Genomic DNA, 11,497 nt, shown 5'->3' with positions numbered 1-11,497 from the left:
CGTAGCACCCCAGCAGGGCACAGGCCAGGGTGAGGTGTGCCGCAAAACTCAAGGGGATGTCAAGAAACTCAGAAACCAATACAAATATTTTGATGCAATATTTTAAAAATTAATGCAAACAATGCATGATGAAAAATATCAAAATTTCAAAGAAAGACAGGGTCAGCATTACTGGTTTTTCCTTTTTCTTCAGACTCCAAAATGCCTCTGCTGTGCACTGTTAACTGATTTTGCAGTGACTGCTCCCTTGGGTACTTTTATTAATGATGTTTCCCAAAAGTTAGTTCTCATTACCCCTTTCCACACCAGTAACTTCTACTCTTCAATGCCCCAGCATTTATCTGCAGCCCTCTTCTGTTTTGAAAACCCATTTCCCTTAGTAACTGGTAGGACTTTGATAGCCATCTGAATCATCTTGGATCCCTTCCAGTGCCTTCTAAACCACAGTCGGCACTCGGCACCTCATTGCTTTAAAAAAAAAAAAAGGCAGAAATCACAATCCTCACATTAGTTTTCTGTGGGGCCAAACAGGGAAGGGACCCAGATATATTTTGTTTGGTCCAGTGTTAAAAACAAACAAACAAAAAACTGCCCTTGTTATCAAGATGTAAAAATCAGGATGTTTTCCATGAGGAAGAATCGAACTCTCTGTCATTTCTTGAAGAATCAGAAAATTTAGCAAAGGTGGGCCTGAATTCTTCCATTACCGCCCTGGGAGTTTGTAACAGAGTGTGCCTTTAGAGCCCTCTCCACTGCTTCGCGCCCTAGGCGGCTCACTTATTTGCATTACCTGCCAGGCCCCGTCGTTAGCTCTTTGGGTTAGCGACCCCAGGCTTGAGTGCACTGGATAAAACCCGTGTGCTGGGCCCACTCTACTGTTAGAATAAATACTTCCTTGTCGTCCTTTCAGAGTCTTGCAGAGAGACTCAGAAGCAGCTTACCTTTCCAGCCCACAAACTTCTCACAACCCGTGAAACTTGGCATTGCCTTCCGCACCGTTTTTTTAATCCCCCCTTGGCCCTTTGCTCCAGGGCCCCCTATGCGGCACTGGCTCGTCCCTCCCTCCCCTAGCCCCACGTCGGCAGTCCCGAGCCCAGGGCGAGTCTCCGGCCCCCAGCCGCAGCTCTCTGCCCCGGGCCAGAGCGCTTGGGCTCGCCCAGGGCGGCACTGGGCATGCTCAGAGGCGGCCGCGGGGGCAGGTTTGCTTCGCAGGCTCTCGCACTCGGTGGCGGGCGGGCGCGCGGCTGCAGCTGGAGCTCCAGCGCCCAGAGTTGGAGTTGCCGGGAGTTTCCCCCCCTCAGCCCCTCCCTCTTGGCGCGCGGCAGCGGGAGCCGGCGCGGGAGCCGCGAGCGGCGGCGAGCCAGCGCCCGGGCCGGCCGAGCCTTGTCCGGAGCCCGGAGCCCCGTGCGGGGCAGCCCCCGGGGAGGAGCCTCGCCGGCTGGGACGCGTGCCGCACACTGTCACTGCCCCGGCACTAGCCGGGCTGCACGGTAGGGCCGGGGCGTGGGGGCACCGGGCGGGAGAGGCAGAGGCCAGGCCGGGTTTGGAGGTGGGGGGGATGCGGCTGCAGTAGCCGCGGCGGTCAGGGCACCCCGAGCTCGGTCCGATGCGGGCGGCCGGGGCAGGGACCCCACTGCGGGGCCCTGGGAGTAGGGAGGCGCCCAGAGAGATGCGTTCAACTTGGCGGGCGGTGGGAGAGGGGGCTGCGCGCCCAGGCGCAGCTGCTTTGTGCGCGCAGTGAGGGACTCGGTCCCCGGTTCTCCCCAGACCTGGGACCCACTGTGCGGGGAGGGTTAGGCAAGCCGCGGAGCGGAGCAGTTTCCTCCGAGAAAGTTGAGGATGGATCCCTTCTTTCCGCACCGTCCCCGCGGTAGGACGAGTCCCGAGGGTGCCGTCCCGAGACCTTGGTGTGGAGGACCCGAGTGGGTCGCTGCGCCCCTGGCCTGAGTTCCTCCACCCCTGGCTGAAATCCGCGATTCACCAGATCTCTTCCGTGGGGTCGTCTAGGAAAATCATTCCTGCCAAAAGTGAGATAGCCTGTCCGGGCGGCACTGCTCCCTACCTCCAGATCGTGTAGCTGGGCGCTGCCCCCTCCCCAACCTCCGACCTGGTCAGGGACGTCCGGTTCCGAGTTAGCGCGGGACGGAATCGAGCCCCACACACATGGGGCAACATGGCTGGGGTAGGCGGATGGTACAGTTTTTCCTCCAGCCTTTCCTCAGGTTTACAGCACCCCGCCAACCCCACCCTGCTCATCTTCGCAGAGGACAGGACTTAAAGGGAAGGACCAGATGGAGGGTTTGAGTTGACATTCTGATCCTTAGAAGAGGGTGCCTGGATTTATCTGCCTTGGGCTCTGGCCCCAGGACTTCATAACGAATCCTCTCTTTAATTATTCTTACTCAGGGACTGGGCGGGAAAGAACAGGGCCAGTGGGCCCACCAGAATGTCCGCCTCATTCCACAGGCTCCTAACATCGCGTTGCAGGCCACCCCAAGACCCTGGAACTGGCATTGTGCAGGTTGCCGGGGTGTGGAGGATGCTGCCGGTTTCTTCTAGCTCCACTTTTTTCACTTCTTGTTTTGAGTTTTGGGGTTTTGCCCGCACACGAGTCAGAGCTGTGCTGTCATAACCCCCGGGGTGGAGGGGGGGTTGGGGGAGGTAGTGGCGGTGGAGGAGCTTCAGCCAGGCAGTGAGACGCTTTTCGCCTTAGAGGCTGCTAGTGGGAATTGGTCCAGAAATGATTATGCGGGCTAGAAATATGCCTCTCTCTCTCTCCCTCCTTTTTTTCTTTTTTGGCTGAACACCTTGGCTGTTGGGTTTGTGTGTTTGGTTCTTAAAGGGGCACCCACACACCGCTCGCGTGCTGTGCTTTAGGGGCTCATCGTTTCGGCTGCATGTTTTTCTTTTTGCTTTTTCCCTGGGGTTAATCTGCTTTGGGGTGGATTTCCAGCTGTGGGACTCACATGGCATGGGTATACAGGTTCTAGAGTCCGACCTGAGGTCAAGTTTTGGCTTGACAGCTGATGACTGTGCTGATAGACAAGTAGCCACTCTGACCTTCAGTTTCCTCTTCTATCAAATGGGGACGCTAGGGGCCTTCTCTCCTTTCATTGCAGGATTATTGTGAGACTTGGGTGAGATAATAGAAATGAAAGTTCTAAGAAAACTTGAAAGCACCATTCAGATCTTAGTGTGCCTGTGCTCTTTACTCAGTTTTTTCTGAATTAATGAATACTTTTAATTATAATAAGACACCTAAGCCTTCTCCCCTCTACCCACTCCTCACTGAGATGCTTGGTTGCTCAGGTCTTTGGAAATAGCTGTTTATCCTTTTTTTTTTCCTCTTCCTGAAATCCACCTCTCTTGATTTTAAGGGTTGAGGTTGAGCCCTCATATTTATCTGAGGAAAGAAGCCTGGTGTAGATTAGGAGATCTCCAGAGTTGCCTTATCAATGTTCAGAGTCCTGGGCCCCAAAATTGACATATCAGCTAGACCCCTATGCAGACAATTAAGGTTGATGAGTCAGCAGACCCTGGGCTGGAGCTCTGACTTGGCCTCCAACAGTGACCTTGAACTAAGGACTTAACCCCTCATCAGTCTGAGATTAAGAGCCAGTAGTCACCAAAGACAAGAATGGGTGGGATTTCCTCTCACTGGGCTAATAAGTGTTTAATCCAGCTCCTGAGCCTCCCAGGTGCTGCATCTTCCCTAATCCTAGAGCAGGGGTTCTCAATCGTGAGCATCAGAGTCAACTGGAGGGCTTGTTAAAACAAAGTGCTGGGCTGCACTGATGAGTCTCTGATTCTCTAGGTCTAGGGTGGAGGAAAGGGGCCCAAGAATTTGTATCTCCAACTAGTTCCAGATGATGCCAGTGCTGCTAGTCCAAGGACCATGCGAACAGAATCACTGACTTAACGGCAGGGAGGTGTGTGTACATGAGAGAAAAAGAGGTGAGGTTTGTTCTGAAATGTGATTATTTTAATACTTCACGTACAGAGCTAGGGTGTTTTAGGAACTTACCTAAAGCATTTTGTATTTCCAGTACCTGTGCCACTTATGATGGTCCAGTTTTTAATAATCCTGATTGCTCTTCAAATGAATGAATCTTGCCCACATAGGGAGATAGGATTCCCCCTTCTTTTTCACACTGTAAAATACTCAGCCTCTGGTTTCTAGGTGACTCCTGAGTGGACTGAGATTGGTGACCCTGCTATTGATAAGTCCTTTCTTTGGGGATCTCAGACATTTGTGCAGGGGGTGGGGTGCATAAAGTTATGGCAACTTGAACCTTAAGATTGGAAACCAGGTCGAATAGCTATAAGCAAGTGTTTAAAACAAAACAAAACAAAAACACCCTGGCAACGTGCTGCCTTCTCTGAATGGACAGCTTACCCAGAACTGGGGGGTGGGGGAGAGAAGGTGAAGTATACTTTGTGACAGATGTTCTGTAGTGATCAGACCTGGCAAAGGCCTTCCCTTCCTCTGTCAATGGAGGTGTCGGAGGTGAATGAAATCCTCTATCACTCTGAGGGGAAGGAAGGCTGACTTCCGGGGGCAGCTGTGCAGTATATCAGCCTCTCTGTATCATTTTGCTAATAATCAAGGACTGCGCACAACCCAATCTTAAGCTCTTCTTGCCCCCCAAGCTAGGGTGCTGGGCTGAGAGCCCACCATGACTAGTTGCGGCCTTGAACTTTAACTGCTTTGTATCAGAAAGGCCTTGGGAGGGAGCCTGCTGGAGTTGGGCGGGCCCCTGAGATGACATCCTAAAGAAAGAATAAGGTTTATGTAGCACCCAAATGACTAGTTTTAAGAGGAGATCAGAACTTTAATAAGTTCTTGTGTTGCCTTGCCAAATGGAATCCAGGCTGACCACAGGCTTTATCTTAGCCTTCCATTTGTGCTTTGTTTTAGTTTTAAGATGATTAGCACTAGAGAGACCTATCAGTAAAATCAGAAACCTATTCAAAAACTCAAGTGTACCATTTAGTGTTTTAGTAGATAAAACTGCAAGGCCCATGCCTGTCTTCCTGATGGTAATCAGCACACAGTAAAGAAACACCTTCCGGTTGTAATTCTTCAGATTCACTAGCTAATTTAAATGGTTTCTCCTACTTAACATGAGTAGGGAACATTTCTATTTTAAAATTCTTTCCCATAACTTGATGTTTATATTTTGGGTGTTACCCCTACTTTTCACTGCTAGGATTTTTTTTCCAGTGTGGGGGAGGCTTCTTTCCTTATCTCTGTTGTTAGCTTTTCTTAGCTTTTCTTAGCACGTGACCACTTTGTATCTTCACTCCCTTGGATAAGTCTGTTGTGAGACTGTCGTTATGAGACCTTAGTTCTCTTCGTTATGAGACCTTAGTTCTCTTCGGTCTTTGGACGGTTCTGGATCATAGAGAGTCACAGCCCATTCCTGGAACACTGTTCTCCACAACCCTCCTAGAGTGTGCTTAAACTAAAACCCCAGTTGCATGATACTAGCTCAATTCTAAAATACATCCCCCCCCCCACATTATATCATTTTTCAATTTCAGAAATCTGGATGGGTCTTCAAAACTATGAACACTTTTAATATATGTTTTTTTTTTCTTTTTCTGTAAACCGACATGGAAATAGAGGGACTTCCAATTGACAATATTCTAAAACAAAGCAAATTTGGTTCCTTACACGGGTAGAAAATATGGTTTCTACTCCGTGCTGTCCAGCTGATAGAATTAAGCAGCAATTGAATTAGCTCAGCAGTTTCTGGAGTACATCAGAAGAATCCTATTGGGGTGGCCATTAATAGGTATGCTCTTGAAAAGGGCAGATCAATTTGGAAGCGCTGCCTGTTATTTTTCCCTCTTAGAGATTCTCAACATGTGCATCATCATATCAAAGTCTCTGAAAAGTACCAGAGTTAACAGCCTCAACAACAAAATCTTGGTTGTATTTATTCAATTAAACATTTCCCAAAATGCAACGTTTTTGAGGTTATGTGTGGATCTTCTAATACTCCATTACCACATTAGTACATTCCAACAATTCTAATATGCTAATTAACATCAGCTATGGGTGGGCTGGTTTCACCTAGTTTCCATGGTGGGGATAAACTGTGAAAATGTAAATGATGGGTGGTTGTACTTCTTTAGAGAAGAGAAGGGGCGTTTTAGGTTGGTGGCATAATGGAGCAGGAGTATGAAGGATTGTACTTAGTGCCTGCATGTCAGTAATTTTCAGAGCACACAGGAAAAGGATCATGCCTTGCACAGGGTAAGACTGAGTGAGTCTGTGTTGGTGGTCAAAGAACCTGCTGTTCTTTCTCGATTCTTTGAATTCACTGAAGTAGCCATGAGTTCTGGTAACCACAGAAGAGCTACTTGTGGAGAAAGAGGAGGGGGGCCCAACACTCAGGTTAAAAACAAGGAAGGGCACATGAGACACAAAGAGAATCAGTGTTTCTAGGCCTTTAGAGGACAGTGGGTCCAAGTACAGAGGGAAGTCGAGCTGAAGAGTCTGGGGTATTTGGAAGAAGAGTTTTCCAGGAAGAGAGGGTGTGCCTGGAGTTTCAAAAAATAGCATGAAGGAAGAAGTCTTACCACTCAGCGATAAAAAGGCAACCCAATTTTAAAATGGGCAATGGCCTTAAATAGACATTTCTTTTTTTTTTTTAAGATTTTATTTATTCATTTGACAGAGATACAGAGATGGAGAGAGAGAGCACAAACAGGGGGAGAGGCTGAGGGAGAGGGAGAAGCAGACTCCCCACTGAGTTAAGAGCCCGACATGGGGCTCAATCCCAGGACCTGCAGATCATGACTTGAGCTGAAAGCAAACGCTTAACCATCTGAGCCACTCAGGCGTCCTTTAAATAGACATTTCTTTAAAGAAGATACACAAATGGCAATAAGAGAATGAAAAGATGCTCGAAACCATTAGTCGTTAGGGAAATACAAATCAAAACCATGTAGTACCTCACACCCATCAGGATGGCTGTTATTAAAAAGACATAGAAGACCAATTGTTGGTGAGGATGTGGAGAAATGGGAGCCCTTGTACTTTCCATTGGTGCTGGGAATGTAGAATTGTGTAGCCACTTTGGAAAACAGGCAGTTCCTCAACCCATACACAGAGGTACCCGAGCACCAGTTTCATTCCTGGGCATATACCCAAGGGAACAGAAAACATGTTCATGTAAACACCTGGACAGAAATGTTCACAACAGCATTATTCATAACAGCCAAAAAGCGGAAACAGCCCAAATGCCCACCAGTTGATGAATGGATAAACAAAGTGTGGGGTATCCATACAATGGAATACGGTCCAGTTATACAAAGGAATGCAGTTTGATTCAGGCTACGAGGATGAACCTTGAAAACATGCTATATGAAAGAAGCCATACCCAAACGGCCCTATGGTGTATGATTCCATTTGTCTGAAATGTCCAGAATAGGCAAATCCATAGTGACAGAAGGTGCATTAGTGATCGCCAGGGGCTGGGGAGAATGGGGAGTGATTATTGATGGATACAGCTTTCTTTTTGGGGTGATGAAAAATGTTCTGGAATCAGTGGTGATGATTATATAACTTTGTGAATACAAACTATTGAATTGGATTCTCTAAAACGGTGAATTTTATGAGGTACGAATTCTATCAGGATAAAAAGGCAAGAAGGCTGGAACAAAAAGAAAATAGTAAGGAAAAAAGTGGTCAGAGAGCTCTAGAACTCTAGAGTATTCATTTCAGGCCAGGTTTTCTTTTTGGAGAAAAGAAAATATCTAGATGATTCCTTTGACCTTGCTGTCTTTGGGTCTTCTAGGGTTTTCCTGTTACTTTATGATCCAAATCCTTCTCCTGAATTAAAGGCACTTTGCTCCAAGTGGCTCCTGAGTCAGTGAGATAGGTTTTGTGGCATGATCCTTGGGATCATCAGATTGGAGTATGTTTCTGGACTTCCCTCCAGAGACGAATTCCGTATGCGGGCTTCCTTGCTGTGACCCACCAAAGGGCAATAGGCTCTTCTGACTGGCAGCTTATGTTTAGCTCCTCCCTTAAGATTTGACTATGATAGATGTCTTAGTGTCATCTTCCAATTTGTTTATGGAGGCCTGTCAAGACTACCCTTAAAAGAAATCTGTCTGAAGCAGAGTTCAGGTGCCACTTGGCATTACACAAGCATCAGTGTGTTTGGATCCAAGAGTCATGATACTACAGGAGTTTTTAACTCCACTGGGGCTGAGGCTGCCATCCCCCTGGGAGAGATGTTTCTTCTCTCTTCAGCGCTGTAGCATAGCTGGGCTTCTTAAACTCATGGGCAGAAACACCCCGGGGATCTTGTTAAAAGTGCTGAGTTTGATTCAGTAGGCCGGGGCTTGGGGCCTGAGATCCTGCCATTAGAACAAGCTCCCACTATGTGCTTGCTGCTGGTCCGTGATCACTCTGAGTAGAAGCCAGTGCAGTGTGGAGCAGATGGCCTTGGACTAAAGCAGAGCTGAGTAGCTCTGAGTAGTGGCTCTGCCGCTAATTTACTTGGGGAACTTGGGCGAGGTAAGTCACATCTGAGCTATAACTTTCTTCTCTGTAACATCAGATAAGACCTAACTCACAGAAAAGTACCTAACCTAATGGGCCTGGAATGCTGCCTCTTTGCCTTCTCCTTCTGTAAAGGGCTAAGAACTCCACGGTCAGGACTGAAGGAAAGAAATATGTGGAAGAAAGCCAAGGGCTTCACAGGGATTTTTGATTTGCATGGATGGGGTTAGGTTGGGGAGAGGATGTAGTAGATGAAGCATGAAACCTGCTCCTCACGATTTGAGACCTGATTGGTTTTCAAATTACCATGGCTTTGATAAAGTCACTGTGCTAGTCTCAGTTGAGTCCGGATAACTTTTAGGTGTCGGGTCTTTATTTGGCTTTGATGGAGTTGATTTTTCTTTTTTTTTTTTTTTAAAGATTTTATTTCTTTGAGAGAGAGTGCACAAGTATTTTATTTTTTTAAAGATTTTATTTATTTGAGAGAGTGAGCACAAGTAGGGGAAGTGGCAGAGGGAGCTGAGCAGGGAGCCCAACACAGAGCTTGATCCCAGGACCCTAAGATCATGACCTGAGCCGAAGGCAGAGGCCTAACCCACTGAGCCACCCAGGGACCCCAGAGTTGGTTTCTTTTTTACCAGAAGGTCATCTCTGAGCTGCTCGTTGGTGGTCTGTGCCCCTCCCTGCCTACCTGCCTACTCCATCCCTTAGTGATCTTTATCTCTTTCCAAGACAGGAAATAAAGGGAGCTAAAATGCAAACCACTGAACTTCATGAACAGCATGGATGAAAGTTTCTGGGGATGAGGGTGAAAGTATTTGTTTCATTATTGACTTTAGAAAATCTGGGCGTTTTGTTAATTTGCTTTCCATGAATCTATTAACTCTGGGAAGGTTGGATTGAATTAGGTTAATGAGGAACAAGGGATGAGGAAGAAGTGGGAACTAAATCTTGGCACTGGCCCACCGGGTCTCCATTTCCCTGCCAGCCTGGCTCGTGGGGCTGGTTTTGAGGCTGGCGTGAATAGCCCCTGTGAGAGTGGTCTGGGCTCTAAGAGGGCACACCAGCACTCCTCAGAGCTAGCGGCATCTGCGTAGGGTTACACAAGGTGAGTCGACGTTTGTTAACTTTTGTCTCTATCTCCTTTATCCTCATTTGAAGGGAGAGGAAATAAGAGATTGTGTTTACACTTCAGTGAAGTGGACAGATCCTTTTCACTTTCTGCTGGGGAAAAAAATAGACACGAATAGTTTCTAAGGTTTTAACAAAACCCCAAGTGCAGTAAGTCAAACTAGTTTCCAAGCCTTCACAGCCCGAAATTCCTTGCTTTCCTAAGGACAGTGATGTCACCCTGTGAGGTCCAGTTTCACCCTCTTGTTTGACTGTTTGGTGGGTTGGCCCGTGTGGCTCTTTCATGCCCGATTTTGAAGAGAATGAGATTATTCACTTAGTTATGGTGCTGGGGCTGGGCATGTAACCTGATGTTGCGCCAACATCAAGCAATCAAAGATAAGATTCCTGCTGAAGCCCAACACACTAGGCCTCACTGGCACTTACAGTCCTTCCAGAAGGTGGAGGAGGAGTGTTGCTCGGAAGTGGGAAAGATCCGATTTCGGAAGCAAGTGAATGTGTGTGCTCTAATCTCCTTGCCTCTCATGACCACCATGCATAAGGAAGCTTGGCCAGAGAGGGTCTGCCTCACCCAGCTCTTTATTTTAAGACTGCTGGGAAAATGTCGCCTCAGACAGGGTCAGGTGAAAGCCAGCGGTATCTAGTGGTTGAGAAGTTAATATTATTATTGAAGTAATTAATCTACCCTATCATTAAGTCACAATAGGAAGCGGTCCTGCTGCTGAGAAGAAACGAGGTATATAAAGCTGGGGGTTCCTGAAGGAAGGCCTTTTCAAATTAAATCCTTGTGCAACTATAACAGTAGTTAAAAACAAAAAACATCTGGCCCTGCAGGTAAAAATTTGGTGCTTATCAAAAGAGCTCAATGGTCATAAAATGGACATACTTCCAAGTTCATCCACATTGCCAACCACACAGACACTGATTTTTAAAAAATGGGACAGGGAGTCCTGAGTTTAGGCACCTGGTTTTGGAATAGCTCTTGTTCTCCAAACCCACTGGGCTGTGAACGCCTCCCAAGGCTGGGATCTTCATTTTTGTGTCCCCGAAGCCTAGTGTGTCTGACATATAGGGGAGAATCAATAAAAATAGACTGTGCTGGGCAGCTGCTTTCTTCTGGGATTCCCCTCCACTGTGCCATCCATTAGTTTTTCTGTCAGTCTCTTATTTTTCGTATTTAACATTTCCCTGGAGATTGTGATGTGCTAACATAGAACACAGTTCTAAGCACTTCACAAATACTGATTCCTCTTGTCTGCATGACCCACCCTCAGATGCGGGTAGTGCTGGGTACTTCCCCTTACTTTCCAGTTGGAGGGTGTGTAGCATTTCCAATGTGAGCTGAAAAGCACTGTTTATGATGGAAAGCTTATTACAGAGCAGTTCATGATACAGCTGTGCAAACGGAAAGTCTACTAACTCATGTTGGCATTGAAAGGTAATTTCATAAATAACCTACGCTACCACCCTAAAACTCTTGAAAGGAAGCCCCTCCCCCACCCCCCACCACCCAGAGCTCCTCAAAATTTCCCTGATTCTCCTCAGGTTCTCCTGCTTCTCAATGGTGTCTGCTGTAGGACATGATGATGTCCTGCCAGTTTGTGGTCTGCAGAGTGTCCTCACTAGATTTTATCTGAGACTCATCATTACCCAGCTGGTTTCTCTAGATGAGAGCAGTGAGGCCCAGGGAGTCAAATTCCCTCTGAGTCCCGGGATCCCCCGGGTCAGGGTGGGGAGCAGGCACAGGTGGGAGCAGGACCCAGTGCCTCTTGCTGTTCTCACTAGGCCCGAGTGCTGACATACAGTTACACTAAGGGACAGTTGAATGGGTTTGCCCTGTTTGGC

At 47.5% G+C, this 11,497-nt stretch overlaps 1 protein-coding gene across 2 annotated transcripts in view; it reads left to right on the top strand.

Moving 5' to 3' along the window:
• Window positions 1-1,175: 1,175 nt before the first annotated feature.
• STXBP6 (syntaxin binding protein 6) overlaps window positions 1,176-11,497 on the top strand; it is a 256,274-nt gene continuing 245,952 nt past the window's right edge. Inside the window, exon 1 of one of the 2 annotated variants that reach the window (XM_080807490.1) lies at window positions 1,176-1,490. The gene's annotated coding sequence lies outside the window, so the exon portion shown is untranslated. The remainder of the gene's footprint in view (window positions 1,491-11,497) is intronic. The other variant, XM_080807493.1, reaches the window with a different exon arrangement.

This window comes from Martes martes, assembly GCF_963455335.1.
Source record: "Martes martes genome assembly, chromosome: 7".
In the NCBI taxonomy this organism is placed as follows: Eukaryota; Metazoa; Chordata; class Mammalia; order Carnivora; family Mustelidae; genus Martes; species Martes martes.
The sequence above is the reverse complement of the archived record's forward strand: the minus strand, read 5'-3'. Positions and strand labels throughout refer to the sequence as shown.